Source organism: Thermobia domestica, chromosome 13, assembly GCF_964235325.1.
Source record: "Thermobia domestica chromosome 13, izTheDome1.hap1.1, whole genome shotgun sequence".
Taxonomy (NCBI): Eukaryota; Metazoa; Arthropoda; class Insecta; order Zygentoma; family Lepismatidae; genus Thermobia; species Thermobia domestica.
The window spans coordinates 213,072,883-213,098,760 of record NC_137466.1 but is presented as its reverse complement, the minus strand read 5'-3'; the positions used below and the strand labels follow the sequence as shown (position 1 = coordinate 213,098,760).

The 25,878-nt window shown below is 37.1% G+C and overlaps 1 long non-coding RNA gene across 2 annotated transcripts in view; it reads right to left on the bottom strand.

The window, feature by feature from the left end:
* Positions 1-368: 368 nt before the first annotated feature.
* Positions 369-25,878, bottom strand: part of LOC145667512 (uncharacterized) — a 96,088-nt gene continuing 70,578 nt past the window's right edge. For both annotated transcript variants that reach the window (XR_014127895.1, XR_014127896.1), the window contains exon 2: positions 369-3,144. This is a non-coding gene — a long non-coding RNA (uncharacterized LOC145667512). The remainder of the gene's footprint in view (positions 3,145-25,878) is intronic.

Here is a 25,878-nt window from a genome sequence, read left to right as displayed (position 1 = left end):
GTTTTTATACTTTTCTCACCGAGTGCCCCCATGGGGAATCGAGGCCGGGACCACTCGCATCAAAGGCGAGAGCGTTAACAACTTCACCACACGGGGCCACACAGATATGTTAACATTGCAGTGTTGGTTAGCTCTTAGTCGTGTCCCTAAGAATGAATAGCAATAGTCCTGTAATTTCTGTAATTATTGACTTAATTAGAAGATGGGAATTTTACTTTGGACTCATGAAATGAATATAAAATAAACGCTAAATATTTGGCAACAGTAATAACATTTTTAACCAACCAAAACTTAATTAGTTTAGTAACAAGTTTTAAAGAGGGGGTAACAAGAAAAAAACAATTTAAAAATTACCATTAATTATTCTTCATAAAAGTAAACTGAAATTGTGAGCATCACTAGTTCATCCAAGTCTTAGATCTGAAACAATGTACTATCAAATGATCAAGTGATTATAAGAACATAACGAAGAGGATTTATCAACGTTTAAAGATACAGAAGTCACTTACACAATACACTCCAATAATAAATATGGTTTTAATGTATCGTTACATAAACCCATCAGAGATTTCCCGTGACACAAAAGACTGATAACTTCTACGTAAAAATAAGAAAAATAAAAGCTAGGACATAAATTTTATTCATAAATTGACAAAACGCGACGAGAAAAAATTAGAGACGAGACGGGAGAATTTTTTTTTTTTTTTTGATAATCGAGATGAGATTAAGCTAATACAAAATTTTCGAGGCGAGATTAACGAACGTATTTTTCTTCTCGTCTCGTCTCGTTTCGTGGGGAACACGAGTTTATATTCAGTGTTGAATTATCCTCAAGATTTAACATAGACAATCTTCAGATTTTTCTAAACGTGTTAGGGATGCGCACGTGACGAGACGAGACTTAATTTTCCTGACAAAATTCGAGTCGAGACACAGCTCTTCCAATAGAGAAATATATACTGTATTTTTAGAGTCGAAACATCACTTTTGCAGCACACTTTCCAGACGAGACAGCCTCAAATCTTGTCTCGTGCGCATCCTTAAACGAGATACGTATATTCGTAGTGTGAGTTACGAAAAATCCGATCATTTGATGTTTACGTGAATTAAATAATAACCATTTTCACCAATTGTACCCTGTCAGCTCTGTTCATTACTTCTCTCCGTAGAGAATTATTATGATAGAACACATTGTGTCTAGCATCTGCCTTCCTATCCTGTAAACAACAGCTGGTGCAGGCTGCTGTGGCTAGATTATCATTATTCTGAAATTAACTGGAAATTCTTTATAGTTTACCAACTGTCGTAAATATAAAAACAAAATTCTTAGAATACTCATCCCGAGAATCAAACTCACACTAGTTGAGTCCAGCGCTGCATTTGCGATGGACAACAGAAAACAAAGAAAAATATATAATATTACGTTTTGTGCTGGTACAATAACAGTTGCGTTTCTGATATTATTACTTCTTTAGATAATAAAGTATGTTTAAAATAATACCAAATAGCCATATGGTAAGTCTGTTGTCGTTTGGTAGTCATGATCCACCGTTCGATTCCCGGTGTTACACAGAATTTTGTTATAACGGTATCGTAATTCAATTCAGGGTCTGCTTGAGTAAAAATATGGCGAACTCCGATATACAAACTGATAAGAAAGTTCCGTGACCCCCTATCGCGAGTCCACATATTCATAGATAGTCGGATTATATTAATGTGGGATCATGACAGAGGACAACTTTGAGGTACTGTAACTGTTCTTTACTATTTATTCCAGAGTGCCTGTGCACACGATCGTTTTCATAACAGAATATAATTCTCCTCTATGTACACTCATGTCCAAAATGACTGTCGCATATCTATAACTGTCTTCTAGCAAGAATATAATTTCATAATGATTTTGCAGAGTAAATTTCATAGGAAAAGAGTTATAAATACGAAAATTATAACGAGTACAATAAAATGTTGCTAAATGAACAAGAAAGTTTTATTTTCGTTTTATTGTTCTTATTTACTGCTCTTTTGACATGAAATTTGTCATATACATGTCTTTGCAGATTATACACATACTAACATTATAAGAAATACCGAGCGAATTCATTATATTCTAGAAATTATATTCCTAGAACAACATATTTATAGACATGCGACAATAATTTTGGACATGAGTGTACCATGTGAAATTCTCCTCAACATTGCTGGCGTGATGGCAGTAAATGCACGTCGAACAGCATCCTTAAGTTCGTAAATTGTCCCGTAATGTGTGGCATCAACCTTTTGTTTAATGAACCCTCATAATGCACTGTCACAAGATGACAAATCAGAACTTCGAGGTGGCCACTCCAAAGGTGCAGGCAAATGTGCAGAACCACGTCCAATTTATTTATCAGGAAATGCCTCAAAAAGAAATTCTCCAACTTCAATAGCATAATGGGCTGGTGCTTCATCCTGCTGGAACCATGCACGACCGAGTAGTCCCGGATCTTGCAGATACGGAATGAACCAATTGCGCAACATGATGAGATACGCAATGTGATTCACAGCACTGTCAAAGGAATGTGGACCTACCAATTGGGTTTCAAACATTGCAGGTCAGATCATGACATATGGTGGGTTATGTTCAAATTATTCATAAAAATGTTGGTTTTCTTCACTCCAGAACTAAACGTTTCCCGCTTTTGCACTGTGATATATTGCATACTTGTATAAATACATATATTGCATACTTGCATACTCGCATTACATATAAACACTTTTCCCCTTGAAGGAAAAATTCTTCGTCATATGTTTTTGCAATGTCGAGAATGGAACACCTAATTCCTGTGACCGCTTACGATTTATTTTTTTCGAACGTTTGACAGACGTTGCAGCTTCTATATACGTTTCCAATCGGGTTGGAGGTCGTTCTCAGCAGGGCTTATCTTTTATGCAACCAGCTGCAAAGAGCTCTTTGTTCCACAGTAAAATTGTTGGTTTTGGAGCTTGGAGGGGAAGGTATCAGAAACTTTACAGTAAAATCATGCTAAATATCTCTAATTGATTTTCCTCTATGGGGGGGTCATTCGTGAGCTCACATGATTATTATGATCCGTTCTTCCATATGTAGGTGGACTCATATGTCATGATTTAGATGTATCTCAGCACCTGCAACAATAAGAAACAACGACTTATTAATATCTATGTAATGCATAGAGGATAACAGGACTTTATGGTCACTCCGTAGAATGAAACTAAAAATGACGGTAGAAATGACATAACATTATTATTTAATTACAAACTAAATACAAACTCAGGGGAGTGTAGTTGGGCCCCTGCTATTTGTCCTGTATATGGATGATCTCTACGTGCACTTATCAGCTCAAACTAAAGCCTGTGACAAACATCTTGGCATTTGAGCTAAACGAATAAAACGCAAGCTCTGACGCGACGTTGCTGAATGAGAAAAGGGTGTGGCTGTAGCTTGGCTAAGCAGACGAACTACAGCTCGATCAGGTGGCAGGGGATGAATGTATACAAAATAAAAGTGGCAAAACTGCAACCTTCTCATTTGCTAGCAGCATTTAAAGGGAACTTGGAGCGCCGCCTTCAAATGCCAAGATGTTTGTCACGTCGTTTTAGTCCCCTCTGCTTTTTGATGACGATTGTAATTTATACAGAGAAATTTCGCGTCTCCATGACACAATTCCCCTACAGGAAGACATAAATTAATTACCTTATAGGCTGGTGTAAAATGTGGCAATTGAAACTCAACAGTAAGAAATGCGACAGTATTATTATTATTTTGAAAAAAGTCTCCTGTTTCCTCCACATACCATATCAATGATTCCCCTATCACACATTCTGCTAGTCATAATGATCTTGGTGTCATCTTTGATTCAAAACTCACATTCTCTGACCACATTTCCTCAATACTTAAGAATTCAATGCACATGTTGTGACTTCTTTATCGATTCAATGAACTACGCACTGTTTCGTCATTAGCAACATTTTATAAAATTTTAATAGCACCCAAGATCAAATACTTCTCTCTCATATGGGCCATGGCAGCACCTACACATCTCTCCAGACTTGATTCTATTCTCAACTTCTTTATTGCTATAGTCCGTTTTCGTGTTCCTGCACTTCGAATATTATCTAAGAAGGAACTCTTGCGACATCTTAACATCCAAACTCCAGAAGTACGTAGAATTATCTCAGACCTGAAATATCTTCATAAAATAGTCAAAGGAAACTTAAGATCGGAAATATTACTTCAGGAACTATCCTTACGTGTCCCTTCCCGCACAACCCGAAATACCCACCTATTCCATCTTGCCCGTTCTAGTTGGCAATTGTACAGAGGTCTTTTTTTTTTTTTTTTTCAGAATACCAAACTGTTATAATCAAGTACCAACTGATGTGGACATTTTTTCGAGGTACCCAGTGTTTGAAAGAGCAATTAAACGAGTTTTGACGGAATAATATTACTTTTACACTCTTTTTTGACACTGTTTTATGTTGTTGCAGGGGCGGATCCAGGGGGGGCGATCTCCCCCCCCAGAAAAGGAAACTTTCTTATTTTATATATATAAATAAAACCCATCCTAAAGTTTGGAGCCCTTAAAAGTAGCAGTATGGCAACCCACCGCTTCCCCAGAAGTCGGTCCTAGATCCGCCCCTGTGTTGTTCTTATTATTGTTTTTTTTTTTTTGTTTTTTTTCTTTCTTTTGTTAGCACTTCCCTGTGTAAAACGGCGAAGTTGTGCTGTATCTGGGAATTTATTCGATAATAATAATAATAATAATAAAACTATTATTTAAAAAGAAGTCCATAGAATTCCAAGACAACTTGATACATAATCAAATACATTTAAGTTCTTTCCTCTAGTCGCTGCCTTAACTTAAATTTTGGGAGAATTGTCATTCTGGCAACACTGTAATTTCTATGGATAGCAACACTGGAAATTCTTCAGGTTCATATTTTCTGTTATAGAATAACATTATCTATAATTGTGGTAAGTTGCATTTCATTATCTCCTTTCACTTATGAAAAAAATGGTAAATTTTGTATTATTTTTAGTATGTCAGGCTCTTAACAGACGATTCTTCCCCTCGCTTCTAATGTGAAAGGCACTAAAATTCTGGCCTTACTTGATCCATATACTGACTTCTCGGAATGAAATAGCTGATAGAACACTGACATTAAATGTTATTGCTTTTATTGAATAACTTACGATACTTTTTGTTTTTTTATTTAAAAAAAATATATTGCAGCATTGAACATTCAAAGCAAAAAAGGCACTACTAAAGTATAACTGTACGCTCACAGTGTTTTATTATTATATGAAAACGTTATTTAGATATACATGATGTTTGAAAACAACACCGATAACGTATGGGAGGTGATTTCTGACAACAAGATAAGACGATAAGTATAGATCAACCTGGGTGCCCAAATGCTTCCTTTCGGAGTTATAGGCTGCCGAAAACATGAAAAAAAGAATTTTAAATGTCCATGGCTCCAATACTATGGGACCTATATCCAAAATCAAAATATCCAAATATCCAAAATCCTTCGGAACTTCTGCAACAATTTTTATAGAGGTAGTTGGTGAGTATTTTAGATTATATGCCCGTAGCTAAACACTTTCTACACAACTTATTGCGTGAGTACCTTAGGATTCTGAAACATGTATTTTTGCATAGCGCACATATTAGTTCCTAAGTGAAATCTTGGCCCGACAATAGTAGGTTCCATAGTTTTGAAGCTATGTATCTTTAAAGTTCATTTTTTTCATGTTTTTTCCAGTGTTTAACTCCGAAAGAAAGCAATTGTGCGCCTAGATTGGTCTATACTTTTCGTCTTATCTTGGTGTCAGGAATCACCTCCCAAACGTTGACGGTGTTTTGAAACACCCTTATATATCTTCCCATACTCCTCTAACAGAGAATGGGGGGCGCGGTGGCTCAGTGAAGCCGGTGGGTGTAGCCGAGCGGTCTGAGGCGTTAGGCTGATGATCGTGAGGTGAAGCCCATTGGGGGTTCGAATCCCTCTGTAGTAGCAAGGGTGGAATTTAAACTGTCCCCGATGTTTCTGTGTTCGTGTCCCTGTCGTGTCTAGTAGTCCTGAAAAGTGGTTGAAGTAGAAAATAAGTCAGGAAGTTTAAAAAAAGTGGTAGAGCGTTTCCCTCCGGTGCTTGGGGTCCCTGGTTTGATCCCAGCTCGCGACGTGTGAACTTTGTGGTGGACAAACACCGTGCTCGTGGATTTTGTCGTGGTTCTCCCGTTTCCTCCCACTTTCTTCATTCCACCATTTCACTCATCTCTCATCATCACCGTCTCCTTTAGCCTACCCGGTATAACCGTGGGACGTAAAACTTAAAAATTTTATTTAAAGATTTTTTCTAACGGAAATCTTTCCCTGAAACACAGAAACACAAAATAGGATATTAAACTGTTCTCACGATCCCTTTATGTTTCACTTTTGCTGGAAGAACGAAAAATGTTTAGAAATCTATTTATTCCAGACATACCGTACTCGTATTACCTCAAATGTACTTATTATTGAAGACATCAACATAAGAAAAAATGGAAAGAAATCCTAGATATTTCATAAACATTCCAGTAGAGACTTATATATTGCCATATGGATAGATATTGAATATTTTAAAATCATCTAATGTTGTATATTTTATATGGCTGGCTGTCACCATAAGTAAAGGAGTCCAATAAGCGTTTGTAATAAATGTGATTTTTTTTTTCAACTAAATGAACCAATTATTTCTATGATATTTGTGTAGTTGCATTCTGCCATACAAGACCACCGAAATAAGAATTGTTTTGTTTATTTTCTTGAAAGATGAAAACTTTTTTGTTTGGCTATTTAGACACTGTTACCAACAAAAGTTCATGTATTCTGTTGCAACATAGCGAAATCAATTCACAATGTTACGATGGAGCTATTCCATATGTATATAAACTCTTGGATTATTTGAGATCTTAAAATACCTGTTGGTGCCATTAAATTTATTATGGTAATTTATTCAAAGACAAATGTGATCATTTAGACGGTATTATTATTACAGGAAAAGTTTCACCAGTACAAAACCCTCCCTTTCCTTCTTTAAGCGTCTAAAAGAACAGAATATATTGCTTTTATTCAAGTTTTGAAAAGTATAATATACAACACCTGTAATAAGAACTAGGTAATTGATGACATATACACATACAATGCAATACTGGAATTTGAATTCAGACATCTTACAGAAGTTCTAAGAACAATATTATCATTATATATCACCTTAAGATCAGAGGTTCTTACGTTACTTTAAATTCTTAGTAGAAAGAAATAACGGAATGTTTACTGTAAACACCATTTGAAACTATGGGATCGTAAACTTTAAAGATTGAAGTTTGTAATCACGTAATTTCAAATGGTTTGAGTTTAGAGATGTATTAAACTTTCAACTTAACGACTACAATCACATGATTTTGAAGGTTGAAGTTTTAATTCAGACCGTCAAATTCTAAACTTAAGTTTACAATCATCAATCAATCACATAGTTTCAAATAGCTGCAGTTTAGTATAGACTTTAAATTACAAACTTAAGTTTACAACATATTTTCAAATAGTTAGAATTTAGTTTACACGTTAAACTTTCAATCTAAGATGATAATCATATAGTTTCTAACAGGGGCGAATCCAGGGGAGCGATCGGGGCGATCGTCCCCCCCCCCCGGAAGAGGAAGCTTTCTTATTTTATACATATAAATAAAACCAGAAAAATAAACACACTGCTGAACAAGACTGCACTTATTTAATATAAAAACACATTTAAACGTGACGTTTCGATCTTCTAGCCAAGATCCTCATCAGACGTACACTCCGAGAGGAGCTATTACATCGGAGTGTACGTCTGATGAGGATCTTGGCTAGAAGATCGAAACGTCACGTTTAAATGTGTTTTTATATTAAATAAGTGCAGTCTTGTTCAGCAGTGTGTTTATTTTTCTGATTTTATTCGCAAGACGTTGACTATGATTGTGTGTCAGTATAAATAAAACCAATCCCAAAGTTTGGAGCCCTTAAATGTAGCAGTATGACAACCCCCCCCCCAGAAGTAGTTCCTGAATCCGTCCCTGGTTTCTAATGACTGGAATTTGCTTTCAACGTTAGACTCACTATTATGTTACAGGATTTAAAATACACTTATTCTTCATCTGTTTTGGAGATTATGAGCGCGTGCCAGTAATTTTATTTTTCAAACTTGGCAACCCTACAGCCTAGTCAATTTACGAATCAGACCAGGACTGTCCTGGGTGAAAGTTGGGCCAAGAGACACCAAGATAGGGCCTTGCGCATATATTTTTCCACGCCTTACCCTAGCTAATTGTTTTAAGTTGGTCACAAGGAAGCGGGTGAGGGTAGATTTACATCGAAGTTACACCACCCGAGTGTGACGTAATGTCACGTGGTATTATTGTAGGGGTCAAGGTGGAGTAAAACGAGCCCTGCGGGGTTTCTAACCCCCTTCGATCGCTGACGCTCGCTCAGCTATGTTTAGTAGCGTAAGTAAATGTCTTTTTATACGTTATGTATTACGTACATTCGCAAATGAGCATTATTCTTATCTTATTTTAATGACAAAAGTGTTATGAAAATTTAAAAAAAAAAAATCTTTTCTTGAGCCGAATTTGAACTCACGTCAAATGCGATTTTCATTACTAGACCGTGGGCTAGCATGCTCGACTATGAGGAGTGACAGCACCTGGCGTTTGATTTGTGCTATATGTATGCTACGAGGAGAGAAACGGATAACTTCAATCCAATCAGAACCGTGTATTTAGCTCCTATGGTTAGAGTCCAGCGTAATTAAAATATATGCGGACGGGGCACAGGACATCGGAGGACAAACTCAAAATTCTCCCTATAAAATCGGGCAGATAATTCCCTGTTTGCTTTTCCCTTTTTACGAAAGATATATAAAAAGGGGAAGAAAAAACAGGTGAATTGTTTAAATATGGGATGCATGTGTTTTATATTTGCATTATGATGGCCAATGGCAATGGAAAATATGGTCTTTCGCTCATACGTCATTCCGTTCTGGTTTATCCGTGTCTGACAAACAGTGGCTACCAGTTGCAAGATTTTTTACTATATATTTCTTTCTTTATTTTTCTATTTTTATTTGATTTCACAATTACCACAATCTGTACTCGAATGTTTTATATTTTTCTTTCTTTGTGATGTACTGCGCATACAGTATATAGAACATTCTATCTACATTATATTTGATTCTTGCCTGTGTTTTATCATTTCCTTCCGTTTTTCTTTTGCCTCCGTCCGACGATTGAAGAAGCTCACGAATGGCTCATGTAAACATTAGAGTTGCATTATAAACATCGCGTGTCGAAGCTTCCGTATATAAGTTGAATTCCCAACTATACAATGTCATGTTTTCAGCTCTCAAAAAGAATGAGGGGCTGGGAGACTTAACAATGCCACAGATGATACTATACAGAAAACACCTGCAAAATGCAAACTACGTACTTTCTCACACAAAAGGATCAGCTTCAGGGGGTGTATTTTTTTCCCCTTTACCTTAATATAAAGTAAGTTTTTAGTTATACACTCTATGCAAAAGTTTTCGTTCTAAGTGGAGTACTAAATACAATGGATAATGTCAGTCCTGGTTTATAACCTGTTATTTCCTATGTAACACCAGCGTCGATCCTGGAGGGCCCCGTGTCCTCTCAAAATCGTGGGCCTTCCAGAACCTGGATATCTTTGTTTGGATATCTGACATACAGGTACGTGTGCCTATATAGTACATGACCCGTGGTCAGGACCCAGGAATCATGATCCAGGGGTACGTAAAACCACTCCTTTAAGTTGTGACATGGGTACCTTGGTGGTTCACCCTATTAGAGTGCGTTTGTTTTATCTTGGCACACTTCCCGCCAGTGCATTTGGTTGGCCTTTAAAGTATTTTCTGCTAGCAGTCATGTGAATGTTTTAATCCAACAGACGTTTTATTGGTTTTGTCGTGTAGGTGGCGTTAGTTGTCAGCCAGCCTATCAAATATGCACATTACTATTTTGCGGGTATTTGAAGTGCTTAGTTGCCACACATATTGTGGTGTTTTATTGTGTTCAAGCGTAATCCTAGCTCGCATAACCATGGGACGTAAAACATAAAGGGCCTTATGCAGAATCGTTCTGAAGAGTGATTAGTATCATACTAAAGAGTTCGACTAATATATGTTTCCTGCAGTAGTCAGACCTTTAGTATGACACTAAACATACTTCAAAACGACTCTGCATAAGGCGGAAAGATTTCATTTCGTTTCATACTGTATTTCTCGAGTCCCGTGGGGAACGCCAATTCGCCTAAGAGAAAGAATTCTTCAAGAAACGAGACGGGACGAGAATTTGCCAAACATTTATGACATTTTCTCGTTCTGTGAGCAACACTAGTAAACAATAAAAAGAAGTAATTGTTTTGGAATCAATTTAGCATTCTCAGGATAGGCTCCATTTTCTTCATTAACTCTCTAATCAAACCGGAAGTAGTAGAAATTAGTAATTTCCGTGTTCAACGTTGATCGTCATAAAACAAACCCGGTAATAGATAGTAACAAACTTTTGGGGGGGGATCAATACAGTACCAGCACATCTCTGTTAAAACCGGAAGTTATGGAAATTTAGTACTACTTCCGGTTTTAATATTGAACTTCAAAAACAAAAAAAAACAATAAAAGGCAGTGACAGGCGTTTCTTAAATCGATTCTGCATTTCAAGGCTCCATCTCATCCGTAATCCTCTATTTAAACCGGAAGTGGTAGAAATGAACCATTTCCGGTTTCAACGTTTATGCTCATAAAACGGAAACGGTAATAGACAGCGGCATGCTGATTTTTTAATCGATTCAGCGTCTCAAAAAAATAATGTCCTTACCTGCATATCTCTACTGAAACCGAACTGGTAGAAGTTAACTATTACTTCCGGTTTCACTACGGATTTTCAGAGCCAAAAACGGTAATACATAGTGAGAAGCAACTTTCTGCAATCGATTAAGTGCCCGGAAGATATGTTCCATTTTCGACTTGATTCCTTTACAGCAACCGGAAGTTGTGGTAATCTGCTACCACTTCCGGTTTATGTATTAGTCCTTGTATAGGAAAAATGGTTTTAAAAAGGCAAGAAATATGCATTTAAAATGATTTTAGTGACCCAGAAACAAGATCCATCTTTGATCTTATCGCCATTTTACAACTGGGACTTCAGCTCCCTCGTGGATCGATAGATACCGTACTCGTCTTTAGTGGAGGAGGCTTGGGTTCGATTCCCGGAAAAGCTTATGTGGTTCCGATCTCACGATAAGTTGTAGGTCCACGTCTGATGTAGCCTTACTGCTGAAAGGGACGCTAAACTAAAATCAAATTAAATCAAAACAACTGGAAGTTACCAATGTACTGTAATCAATTTCGTTATTGAGTTCTCATGGTTCGGAAGTCTCCTGTATTTTTACAATGTGAATCGAAACGTACTTGTTAATAAACATATGGTATAATAATAATAATGTAGGTGATATAACTGGTTCCATAGAATATATTAACCCTTTTTGCACACGTGACGTATCTTTCTCCAAGAATCCATTTTTATTCTTGCTTGCTAACTGCGAGGCGAGTCTGTCTCTCAGCAGCTGGTATTACCGGGCATTTTGAAGTGACAATTTGTCAAGAGATGGCTGCACTGTACGTGCAGCAATCAGCAGTCTTACGTGTTTCAATATATGAGAAATATACTTGTTAGTGGGTGCTATGCTCCTCATTCCTCCAGAATTACAATAGTGAATATTTCAATACTGTAGACCTACGTACAAAATTTAAAAAATACATTTTCCTTTTTCACGAAATGAAATCTTTCGGTTTCATCTCCCACGATGATGCTTGCTAGGCTAAAGGAGAAGGATGATTAAGGCAAGTGAATGATAATGGAAGAATTGGTGGAATAAAAATCTGGGAGGATACAGGAGTACACTGGACACAAGTTGTTCACCACAAATTTACTTGACCGGAGATCGAACCAGAGACCCCACACATCAGAGGTAAGCATCCGTGAAAAAGGAAAATGTAGCTAGTTTTAAATTTTATACTTTTCACGGACGCTTACCTTTAATGCGTGGGGCCCTTGGCTCGATCCCCGGCCAAGTAAGTTTGTGGTGAACAACTTGTGTCCGTGGGTTTTCTCGGATACTCCAGTGTCCTCCCACCTTCTCATTCCACCAATTCTTTCATCATGATTCTCTTGCCTTAATCACCCTTTCCCTTTACCTAAAGTTTTTTTTTTTTTCCGGCGTGAACCTGCTTGCGAGGAGAACTGTGCTCCCCATTACAACCGAAATTACACTGTTTGCTAGAATCCCGTATAACTGTTCCTGGACATGTGAATAATCGTATTACTATACAAAGAGAGAGTAAGTTTGCATTTATTCTGATGATGGGGTCATAGTAGTCAATTAAGAGACTAGAGCATCTGCTGAAAACGTTGCATAGCCACGTATGGTCTTAATGTTTTGTAGTTCGTTGTGAAGGAGTGCTTCTTCGAGGCAAAGTTCCTAATGCGCAAACTTTCTATGTGGAAGGTCCTAAGTTTGGCTACCAGGGGCGGATCCAGGACCGACCTCTGGAGGGGGGGGGAGCGGTGAGTTGTCATACTGCTACTTTTAAGGGCTCCAAACTTTGGGATGGGTTTTAATTATATATATATAAAATAAGAAAGTTTTCTCTTCTGGGCGGGGACGATCGGGGCGATTGCCCCCCTGGATCCGCCCCTGTTGACTACATTCTGACAATGAGTAGGAAAGTTTATTTATTTATTTATTTATTTATTTATTTATTTATTTACAAATGTTTCAGATATAGATCAATGTCCATTTTACACTGAAACAATGTAACAACATACATAAGAAATAACAAAAAAGAAAGAAAAAATACAAAATAAAAATAAAAACAAAAATAGATTTATATATACATAGAACATGAACAATATTTACAGAGACTTTAACTTGTTTTCAAAGTGATTTTCAAAGTCAAAAATTTCAACATCTGACGATAAACTATTATACAATGATGCCAGCCTGAAGTATAAGGAACGTTGTATAATTCATAATCTGGGCGTTACATATGTAATTAATATATGACTGCGAGTAAGGCGAGAAGGTACGCGAAAATTGACAACGGAGACCAACAATTCAGAGTTAATTTTCCCATTGATAATTTTATAGAGACAGCAAGTCCGCCACCATACGTCGAGTAAGTGGAGTCTGAATATTGAGTTTGTTTACGAGCTATGTTTTATTAAGACTACGCACTGAAGGCACTATGTTTTACAATGGCAAGAAAAAAAGTTAAGGACAGAATCAAAACGGGATAATTTTGAAGCACAGGCCATATTCCTATCGGTGAGCAATATTCAATTTTAGGAGACACAAAAGCATTGAAGAAAATACTGAGTGAATTGAGATCGCAAATTTCAGTAAATCTGTAAAGCATACCCAGTATTCTCATAGCACTCTTAACAGTAAAGGTGATGTGATCAGCAAATGTAAGTTTCTCATCGAATAAAACTCTGAGATCTTTGTGTGTAGCCACTCTTTCGATAGGACTGTTATTAATACAATATTTGTGATAAATCTTATTTTTCTTCGAAGAAGGTTGAGTTTTAAATTCTAAGTCGTACACCAGTCTGTAAGTTTAGTAAGAATTGTTGAAGTACTAGGGCATCAGCTATGGTAGAGATTTTATGGAAAATTTTACAATCATCAGGAAAGAAAAGAATGGCCATAGATGGTAAAGACAGGAAGGAAGGGAGATCATCCATGTAAAGAAGAAATAGCAGTGGTCCTAGAACAATACCCTGGGGAACTCCAGAAAGAACTGGGACAAATTTGGATGAAGCATCTGGCATAACAACACGTTGCATACGATTAGTAAAATAATCTATTAGTAAAGACAGGAATTTGCCATGAAGATTAAATCTGTTGGATAGCTTGTAAAAAAAAAGAATATGGGTGTTAATTTTCTCGAAAGCTTTGGTGAAATCTAAGTATATTACATCCAGTTGAGAGGTTTCTGAAGTACAGTTTATAGCATGAATAAGAAATTCTGATAGGTTGGTAAGACATGATTTTTGTTGCAGGAATCCATGCAGTACAATGTTCAAATAAGGAGCTGTGAACTTGTAAAGTCTGTCCTTAATGATTTTCTCGCATAGAATTGACAACGGAGAGAGAGAAGAGACATGGGTCTATAGGAACATACATCAGTTTTAGTGCCAGATTTATAGATTGGAATAATGTTAACCTGTTACCAAAGTTGGGGGAAAAAAGTTTGCCTCGCATGTAAACTCAAATATAATGGTTCGAGTCCCTCTATGGGAAAGATAAGAATTTGCTTATGTGAGTCCTTTTTCTTACCTTCTCCCTAGTTCTTTGTGTAGAAAAGTGGTTTGCATCTCCAGGACGATGTATCTTCTGGAACTCCAAAGAGCATCGTTTATGGAATTGATAATAATCTACTATTTGTATTTCCATTACTTTTGTTTTCTCTCTCGTGAGCATTTCTTATAATTTTCTTCGTTTTGTCTTTGAAGATATTTCCTTTAGTTTATCCTTAACGTTACTTACAGATGTTCAGTTATATTATTGTTATACTGTATGCATAATATCTACTTGTTAGGGGATATAATGTTCTAAATCGCCGTAGAGGTGTGACTTCTGGATTTTTTTAAAAATAACGATTTAAAAAAAATATATGATAGTAGGGTATTATAGCGTACTGTGAAACGACATGTATCCTTCCGTGTAAATATCTACAGGATGTTTTAGATAAAATGTCTAGTGCTTATAAGTCAGAAACTGCTAAAGAGAGAAAGAAAAAAAAACTCAGATAGGAAAATGTCAGAGGGCGCATCCAATGTATTGTTCTGCTTGTCCCATAGATCCCTGTATCGTGGGATCCTGGGAGACCATGGAAGATTTTAAAATGGCAAGGTATGCCGTCTTCCGCCCAGCGTCGTGAGCCAAACTGAGGAGTTATGTGAATGAAAGACATGACGGTCACTAGGTGTAGTAAGCTTCTTCCGATACACCGGTTAGTGACAGGGCAAAGCAGCGCGCTCGTTGCTACGCTAGATGAAGTTCAGCCGGCCACGGACAGATGGCGTTGGAGCGGCTCAATCCCTTAAATGGGATGTTACGCAAAGTGGTTTGATTTGGTAAGGTATGTCATCTAATACATCATTGAAACGAACGTAGAAAACAAATTTTGTATTTTTACTTCGGTGCCGTTTACCTAATGGCCACCATATAACGTAAATATGACATGGAGCAGTGGAAATATGGTTACACCGAGGCAAGAAGTATCTGCCGAATCTTCTTGAGTAATACCCAACATGAAAAACGCTTCTCACAAAAGTTGAAATGAAATTTTTGAGTTTTACGTCCAACGGTTATGCCGGCTAGGCTAAAGGAGACGCTGATGATGAGTAATGAATGAAATGGTGGAATTAAGAAAGTAGGAGGAAACGGGAGAATCCCGGGAAAACCCACGCATACGGTATTTGTCCACCACAAAGTTCACTTGGCGAGGGCTGGGATCGAACCCGGGACCCCAAACACCAGAGGTGAACGCTCTACCACTGAGCCACCGCGGCCCCCCACGAAAGTTGATTTCCATTGTCTTCTCAATATGTATCAGATGGTATACGGTTCCATGCAAAATTTTTCGTGTGACCTCACGGATCCATGATGGAGATTTCAGTATGGCAGGGAGAACTCCCCGATCCGTGCGGGAATCCGAGAGGTGAACGCTCTATCACTGCGCCACCGCGGCCCATTTCACTATTTGTTTCAAACTTCCGCTTCCAGCCGTTTGTAATTTATAAGCGTTGAATATTTTATTTGATTATACAAAAATTCACACATATCTCTAAATAATAGCCATTTCCTTATAGCTGCGTCATACGAAAAACTTTTTCTCCTCGTACAAAGGTTGTTTGTTTTTCCGTAGCCTTTTCAATGACGTTCAGATGACATAGTTTGCCATTTAAAACTTTTGGGTAACTTCTCAGGGAAGGAGAGGAGCCTGGCGAAGCAAGCAGAACGCTCTATTCGATACACCCTTTGACGTTTTTCTTTCTCCATTATTCGCTTCCTCACATTTTTTCTCCAGTTATTTGTGGTTTATTAACACGGAATATTTTATCTGAAACATCCGGTATAATAAAGAAAAAAATCTGCATGCATCAACTCAGAGCATCACTGCCAGATCAGTGCTCTTCACGGTCAAATAATTTACATTCCAGCTTTCATGTTATAAAGCCCGGAATTAAATTTCTGGTGGAAATACATGCGTAATAAGATTCAACTATAGACTCATATCTCATATAGCTTTGGAGTGAGAAGGAATGCTTATTTTACATAAACCAAACATCCAGATTACAGCTTGTTTGTTTGCAGTAAATCGTTTCTTTTCGGCAGAAAGGCTACGTGAGACGCATTACTGTATTAAAAAAAAGAAGAAGAAGAAAAGAAAAGAAAAGCTGCTACCGAGAACCAAGCCACAACGATGCTGAATGTAGAAACCTCCGAATAATACATCATTGACTTTGAAAGTAAATTGTGGTAGGGAATCAATGCCTTGTATTTCACACAGAAATGTAGGATCTTCATGAACATCATACATCCATTCCATGAAAATCAATATAACCCTTTCTGTACGCGAAACATTAAATGTATACTGTACATAAATATGACTATATATACAGGGTGTTAATGAACTATACCGACAAACTGTAAGGGGTGATTCCTCACATCAAAATAAGAGAAAAAGTTCACATGGGCCTATGGCGAAAAAGTACATATTTTCAGAGCTAGGGCTGTCCAAAATCGAGAAAAAGCTAAATTTCAAGAGACCCTATTTCGAATTCCAGAAACTGAGGATGGTGGTTCTTATCAGCGTAAAGGAAGTCACGCATATACAATCCAAAAGTGCATATGTCATCAATTGTCAATAGGTGTAGAGGGTATTCCCTACAGGGTGTAAGTTTTCAGATATACCCTGATTTGAAGAAGAGTCCAAAGTAGGCAGGATGTAAATCTTGAAAACAATGGACTTCCAATGCTTTGGAGGGAAGGCCGAAGTGTTAGGAACCGGCAGCTCCATGTTTCTTTGTGTTCGGAGTAATATGTAATGATATGTATTTTTTCACTGTACGTTTCACGTTTTCTTCACTTATAAGCGTGAAAGAAAACATCGCAGCATGCGTTTTCCCGAGTATGAGAGACCGTGATGCTGACGATCCTTAACACTTCCGATATCGCCCCAAAGGATTCCGTGTTCATTGTTATCAAGGCTTATCGTTTGCCTGCTATGGACCAATCATAAACTCAGAGTATATCTCAAAATTCGCTTGATGAGATGTCTGGGAATTTGACCCTGTAGGGAATAATCTGTACAGCCATTAAACATCAATGAAATACGCATCGTATGCGTGACTTCCATTACAATAAGAAGGACCACCATCCACAGTCTCTCGAATTCGAAATAGGGCCCCTTGAAATTCGGGTTTTTCGCGATTTTGGACAGTCCTAGCTTTGAAACTATGCACTTATTTTGATGTGAGGAATCACATCTTACAGTTTGTCGGTATAGTTCATTAACACCCTGTATATCACTATATGAATATAAATATGTTAGAGCGTTGGCCTCATGTCCGGCTGGTGCTTCCCAATTTTCGGCGTTCATCCAGCGTTGTGAGGCAAACTGGGGAGCCACGTGAAAACAAGACGTGGCAGCCACTAACTAGGTCTAGAAAGCTGTTCATGCTCTTGTTACGGATAGGGCGTCGTTGTGCGCTGACGACGTGCTCACCGCTAGATTGCACGTAGTTCAGCTGGCCGCCAGTAGATGGCGCTGGAGCAGGTTTAAGCTCTCAAATGAGCTCTTAGACCAAGTGGTCTGGTGGTTTTATATAAATATGTAAATAATAATAATAATAATAATAAAATAATAATAATAATAATAATAATAATAATAATAATAATAATAATAATAATAATAATAATAATAATAATAATTATTATTATTATTATTATTATTATTATTATTATTATTATTATTATTATTATTATTATTATTATTATTATTATTATTATTATTATTATTATTATGGAATAATAATAACTAGCTATAGCTATAAGCTATGGCCTATATTTGTACACAGTATAACAAATTCAAGCAATATTGATCTTATAACTTTAATTTCACTGGCAATGTTGATCTTATACACAGATGAAATTATTGGAGATTATGCGGATTTAGACGGAATCGATCAACTATTGACCAGATATTTACCATTCGCCAAATACTTGAGAAGAAATGGAAATACAGTGTCGCAGTACATAAATTATTTATTGTATTCAGAAAGGCCAATGACTTGGTTAGGAAGAAAACATTAGACTTAGGTACATCATACTTGCCAAATTGGTCAGTAGCGCCATTTCAAATTTTGCCTTCTTGGCTAAGTGGTTAGCGTGTAAGCGCCTTTGACAGGAGATTCGAGTTCGATTCCCGGCAGGAGCTCATGCACATACTGTTCGGATTTCATGTTAATCAGTAGGTCCACGTCTCATATAGTCTCGCTGGTGAAAAAGACACTAAACTCAAAATCATCTCAACTCAATTGAAATCTATGTAACACAATAGGGTTATTTCTCGTGATTCGCATGAATGAGAATAAGCCCATGACTATTCATAAGCGTTCGCCATGCGTTTTTATTATTCATGCGTACGCTTGAAACACGCTGACCATGTATTTAAATGTAGATGGTTAATCACAAACGCGAAAGCAATAGAAACGCGGAGAAAACGTTAGCTCGAGCGTATTTGGTACATTTCGGAACAATAGACCGCCTGCTGTTTAAAAGATGTCTAAAGGAAGAAAAAGAAAAAGGAAAGACATGTTGCTAGGCAAGGGGATTTTAGCAAGAAACAGCTGCTTGGAAGATGCTTTGTGCAGAGTATTGGAACTCTGTTACTATAGACCTGGACCTAGCATAAAAGACCTGGAAACCCTGACTGGTTCGCAGTATGATTTATAGCTCTGGATAAAGTAAATTTAACAAATATCCACCTTAGTCGCGTTTACTACGGCGAGTAACGCTTCGAAAACGCATTCTCAAATACCCTAACCCTTAGGGTGTGGCAGTAAGGCCTGGAAACCCTGACTGGCTCACAGTATGAATTATGACTCTGGCGAAAGTAAAATTACCGAATAGCCACGTTCGGGGGGTAACGCATCGGAAACGTATTCTTGAGTAGCCATACGCTTAGTATATTAGAATACAATTTGTTAAAAAGCATCTGCAATTCACGAGGGAGCAATTGTCCCCTGCTGTCCTCCCCAAATAACGTCCCTAAATTTAGTATATCAAAAGAGTTAGTTAAATTAATAAATATCTGTTTATCTAAATGAAACCCAAAGTAAAGTCCGAGTAGGAAACTATTTGTCCACGAGACTTCACATCGAAAAGTAAAAATGAAATCTTTCAGTTTAACGTCCTATGATTATGTCCTTTTAGGCTAAGGGAGATGGATGATTAAGGCAAGTGAATGATGATGAAATAATTATTGGAATGGGAATGTGGGAGGAAGCAGGAGTACCCACAGAAAGCCCAGAGACACGATGTTATCCACCATAAACTTACGTGGCGGGGGATCGAACCAGGGACCTCACACACCAGAAGTAAGAACTCTATCACTGAGCCATCGTGTGAGCCGTAGCTTTAACATCGAGAAGGACTAAAACAAGATTTATTATTCCTATTATTATTCAATTTTGTTCTGGAATACGCTATAATAAAAATTAAAGACAACAACAATCGCTTAGAGCTGAATAGCACTCCTCGGGTTATGACTTCTGCTGATGATCTCAGTTTGATAGGAGATTAGTTTAGGACAGTAGAGTCATTTTTAGGTTGATGAACACTTGCACACACACACACACACATCCTGACATAATCTGAAACGTTGCAACTGTTTGAGAACGCAGGTTAGTGTAAAGGGACAAGTTTTGCCGATAGATGTCGCTACAGTCTTCGTATCTCTCTCATGTATTCTTTATCTTTCACGAAAATTTGCAATTTCTCTTACAAATTTCAACTTAGAGACTTTAAATTTTTAGAGAAGGAACTTCATAACCTATTAAAGGGAACAATCCGTGCCGATTTTTTTATTTAGAATTTTCTTCATTGTTGAAACAATTCTATTGTTAAAGGTTTGGATCTCCATTTCAACAATCAAGCCATTTCAACAATGAAGAAAATTCTAAATAAAAAATCGGCACGGATTATTGCCTTCGATAGATTATGAAGTTCCCTTTCTAAAAGTTTGAAGTCTCTAGGTTAAAATTTGTAAGAGAGATCGTGATTTTTTTGTGAATGGTAAAAAAAAAAATGCATGGGAGAGATATGAAGACTGTAGTGCCATCTATCGGCAAAACTTGTCCCTTTAAACAAACCTATGGAAATTTGCCGTGACCATAACATTGCATTTTGTAGATAAGTTAAAATATTAAGTAATATTTTCAACAAAGAAGACATTTTCGAATTCTAGGAACAACATTAACAGACCAAAACCACGAAGAACTTAAATATTGATTGAAAGCAGGGAATTTCTGTTTTTATACAGTCCAAATTCTACAGGGGCGTCATTTGAGAAGGGCAAGGGGAGGGGGACAATGTTTGAGAAACATATGATTTTTGATGAATTGTAGTCTATGTTAATATTAATACAAAACATTGAAGTCTTATATCGGCGGACTGCCTCCCTTTGGCATAACCTGAAATGACGTTATGTCTATAAAATGATAATTATGTCTGCTGTACAGTACAGTATGGTTGCAAAATATGATCACTCACTCTGAGAGAAGAACATAGACTAAAAGTATTTGAGAGCAAGATCCTGAGACACAAAGATTCAGACCTAAGAGGAACGAGAATTGGGAATGGCGGAAACCTCATAACGAGAAACTGCAAAATTTATACTGTTTACCTAACTAGGGATCTCCTCAGGTCAAGTAGTCAGAATGAATGAAAGTAGGAACGCTTTTAAACATTTTAACTGGAAACTTAATGTTTAAAAAAAAAATAAATAAAAAGACCTAGGCACATATGAGAGAATTAATCTCGCAGAAATAGGAATACAAAGTAGAAACTGGATCCAGTTGGCTAAGAACACAAGTCAATGGAGAACTTCTATGAATGCGGCACCGAACCTGCAGGTTCCATACACCTCAGTTAGTTTATAGTTAAGAACAACAGTGCCAGTGCCCCCAAGGGAATTAAGGGGACTCAAGCTCCTTTAGGTATTAAAAGATACCAATAATAATATGTGAAGTTAGTAAAATGTTAGAGAAAAGTCAAAATGGAGCTTTCATTTTTTTTGTTTTGTTTTGTTTTGTTTTGTTTTGTTTTGTGTATTTGAAGCGTTGCCAACGAGATAAGTTCTGGGGATATCTCGTCTCGAAATGATATCGTAAAAATGCTGTCTCATCTCGAATTGTACACCTATTTGTACAGGGAGAGCTCTGTCTCGATTTGTATCGTGCCCAAGGGCGCCGATCCTGGGGGGCCGAAGCCCCTCAAAGTTCATGGTATTTGTAAATTTACAATATTTGGCATAATTTGAATGCAATTTGTCTTAAAATCCTAATATATGCTTTCTGCATCTGATGCCCTCCCCCCCCAAAATTTAGATAGAAATTGGCACCCTTCATCGTGCCACGTAAATTCTGCCTCGTTTCGTTTTGTAGGAAACAATATGTGTTTGTAATTCCTTGTTGCTCCTTAATGAACATTTAAAATATTCTCCTCAAGACATTCGAATAGATATTTTTAAATACGGAAAATGACAACATATTCATAGAACTTTATCATGGGTTCATGCTCTCCCACCATTCACTCATCTGGAGGGGGTGTGTATAATTGTTATGTTCGCTCACGACAAAAACAATATCATGATGGGAATATTTGTGGTTCGGACTCATGTTAGACTGTAGATTTAGTTCTCACAGGGGCGCACCCATGCGGTGGGCCCCCGTGTCTGAGCCGCGCCCCCAAAACTTCGTAACTCCAGAAAACATTAGTACACTTTCTTAATAAGAAAACAATAATACTCACTTAGCAGAGAAATTATTGATGTAACCTTATAGCCAAAAGATATGATCTTACATTTTTATCTGTACGCTTGCTTTTCATATACTAAAGTCTATTTTTTTTAAAAAAAAGAAAAATAGAATATAACTGACGGTACTTAACAATTACTTATAGTCTTTTCGGACACAGAATAACACCTGTTCAATAACATAGACATAATGTCTTATAGTATTAGATCCCTCCCAACAAAAATTTATGTGTGTACGCCAGACGTCTCATATAGCCTTGTTGCTGAAAGGAACATCAAAACTCTATAATCAACCAATCAACAAAAATAGTAATATCGCTCATATTAAAGAAAAACTCCAGGTTATTTATTTTAAGAAAACCTTGGAAAGCATTATTATTTGGCGAATGTCCACAACCTGTCCTTAAACTGTCCCAATATCTTAATAATCATATATCCTTTTCTAAATTAATAAATGTTTGTCATTGATCCAAAAGATTCTAAAATCGAAAGATATATAATATCCCTATTATAAAGTATGTGCTAGCAATATTCATAACTTCTTGCAATGACATTACGTATATAGGGAATAAAATTGTTTATATGGAGCAAACGTGAAGATATATGCGGAACAAAAAAGGCATGGATCTAATAATAATAATAATAATAATAATAATAATAATAATAATAATAATAATAATAATAATAATAATAATAATAATAATAATAATAATAATAATAAATTAAACTGTTGTGTAACTCATAATCATTCGTGGGATAGTATTATACGTATTTAAAAAGTAAATAAATTTGTTGTGTTAAGACAAATCTCCATTGCACTTCTCTTATTAAAAATTCCTTCGCGAATTGATTTAAAAAAAAAAAAGGAATAAATAATGCTAACTCTTCTTCCGGTGGTTCTTACACGAATATTGAAATTGGGTATGAACTTGTTTTATGACATTTTGATCGACTTAGAAGCGATATAAAATTTTAAATGATCTTTTCGCTCTTTGAGGGAAAAAAAAAACGAAAGAAAGAAAAAAGTTTGTCGTTTATATCTGCGTGAAGGCAATGAGGCAAGGTAAGGAAGAACGGGTTGCCAGAACACAATAGTATATGTACCTATTACTACTTCTGTTACCGGAAATGCATTACTGAAGTTATTTGCCTGGTAACCCTGTATGCATGCAAGTCCATCCACATTTAGCCAAGAGCCACCCCCTTCAAACTGGTTTTCGCGCGCCCTCTTTCCCCCGCTTCGTCCTTCTTTGACGAAGTAACCACGCCTCGCCAGCTCAGGGTTGCAGCGTTTCGAGATCGATTTCAAATTTTGCAATGCAACGCTGCAGGGCTTTTAACATAAAAGGGAGGGTTCGGGGGGACGGAATTACTCTGCAAGTCTTTTCCACCCTTTTATATGCTCCGCCCACTTCCGGTCGTAGACTCCACCTTCTCAAGAAGAGGCTAATGACATCTGCTGGCCAGTTCAGGAAAGCGGAATAATGTGAAGTTTTGAGGCGTTTGATCATGGGATCCATTTTTAGCTACGAAATGTTGCACTGGATACATTCGGGGGGCGAGGGAGACGGTGTGTGAGTGACAGCGAGTGGGGATACACCAGGAACAAGCAGGAAGTCTTGATCATGTTAATTATAATTAAAGAAAATTAAAGGATAGTTTTTTTTTTTTTTTTTTTTTTTTACGATTTTAGGGGGAAAAATAAATAAAATTGAATAGAATATTCACTGATAGTGGGAATATATGTTAGAAACTGTAACAGAATATAACGTGATCTAACATTAAAACTCTTGATTAAAATCCAGAAAGAACTATGGATAGCCAAAGATTATTAATCTGGTGATCTGTGGTCAATCAGTATACATCGACATTCCTTCTAGCTGTTTCTGACTTGCTAAACTTAAGTTCGCTACTTTACCTCAGTTCCTTACAGTGGCGGATGTAGCCTGGGGCCGGGGAGGCTAGGGTCACCAGTTTTATAGTGACAAAAATAATTTAAACTATTATTTTTTATATATTTGGTAGTTTATAGCAATCTCATGATATACTTACCATAGTCTGCATTCTGGCTGGCCCAGGCCCCTAGCCAGCCCAAAAATGTAGGGGGCCGGCTGAAGTTAGGGGGGCCGATCCAACCACATTATAGTTCATCACCATGTTATAGTTCATTTGCAAGCCTACCGTGAAAATTTTGGAGATCCGGCAAAAAGTTTTGGGGGCCCGGCCTCCCTATACCCCCCTTGATACGTGCCTGGGATGCCCTCCCCCAGTTTTCACATTCTAGATCCGCATCTGGTTCCTCAATTGCCTCACAACGCTGAATCAAAATTGAAAACAAACAAGGGTTCACTACCGGTGTATCGCGACACACTGGTGAGTCACGCAGTCACAGGGTGTGTAGCGAAATTTTGGGATTTAAGACTGTACCAGTCAACGCCCACAGCGACAGGAACAACGCTTAGTATTCTACAGTGGAGTCACTACACTGCAGAAACTCATAGTTTTATACTATTTAAATTTTCATTATTAATGCAGTAATCAAGCAAATACCTCGCGATGTTGTGGGTATTTGGTAAAGTGAGTCGCCAATGATAAAGGGTTGTGGACCACTGGACTAGTGCTTAGAACGTTGGTGAGATTTAACTTCCTTTTTCAGCATTGACATTAGACGTGTACTTAAGAGTTTAACTTGAAGTCCGAATCATATGAGCTCCCACCGGGAGTCGAATCGGGTTCCCCGCGCCAAATTTACCCTATACTAATCGTATAACCACGAGCGAAGTCGCTTTGCAGTTGGGCCGTCAGAGCATTTCGATTCCAAAGGTTGCCTACTCTAACAAATTATTCCAGGGTTTTATCACAGTTCTCCCAGGCAGATGTTACCCCAAAACACAAGTTCTGGACACATCATTTCCCGTTTGCTAATATTGTTAATTGCAATGGCAGCTCTTGAAGGAAGTACAATCGATAAAAAAGAAATAAACTTTTTTATTTTCCCATACTAATGGAAAAAACTTACCTAATGTAAACTTACTAATTCCTATATAAAACAATTAGGTTAAGTTTTATTCCCTTAGTTTCAATCAAAAAAGTCTACCATTGGATTTACCTCAAGAGCCGTCACTGCTGTGAGTGCAGTGTTCTTAGTTTCGGGGAAATTTCCCTAATGTAGGGAAATTTCGTAGGTAAATTTTTCGAAAAGGGAATTTTTCGATAAAACGTGAAAATCCAAGGAAATTTTCGCATTGGCTGATTGACTAATGTAGATTGTTATTTGTTTTTTTACTTTGTTCTTCAGAAATAAACCAATACAATAACAATAGTTTGTGTGTGTGTGTGTGTGTGTGTGTGTGTGTGTGTGTGTGTTTGTGTGCATTCAAAGTAGCACAATTTGCACCCACTGAGTGTATTTGAGTGTATTTTTTGGAAAAAGAAGAAAGAAAAAAGAAAAAGAAAAGTGAAAAAAATAGAAGCGAAAAACAAATGCATAAAACAAATGTGGTTGGCACTTCCTTTAATATAACTAAATTAATCTTATCACATAATTTCTGTCATACGAATTGCACACTCAACAAACTAGTGAAATTTTGGGGTCAGTTGCAGGAAATATAACAATGCTTGATTGTTAATTATTCTAGTGTAAATTGGACTTG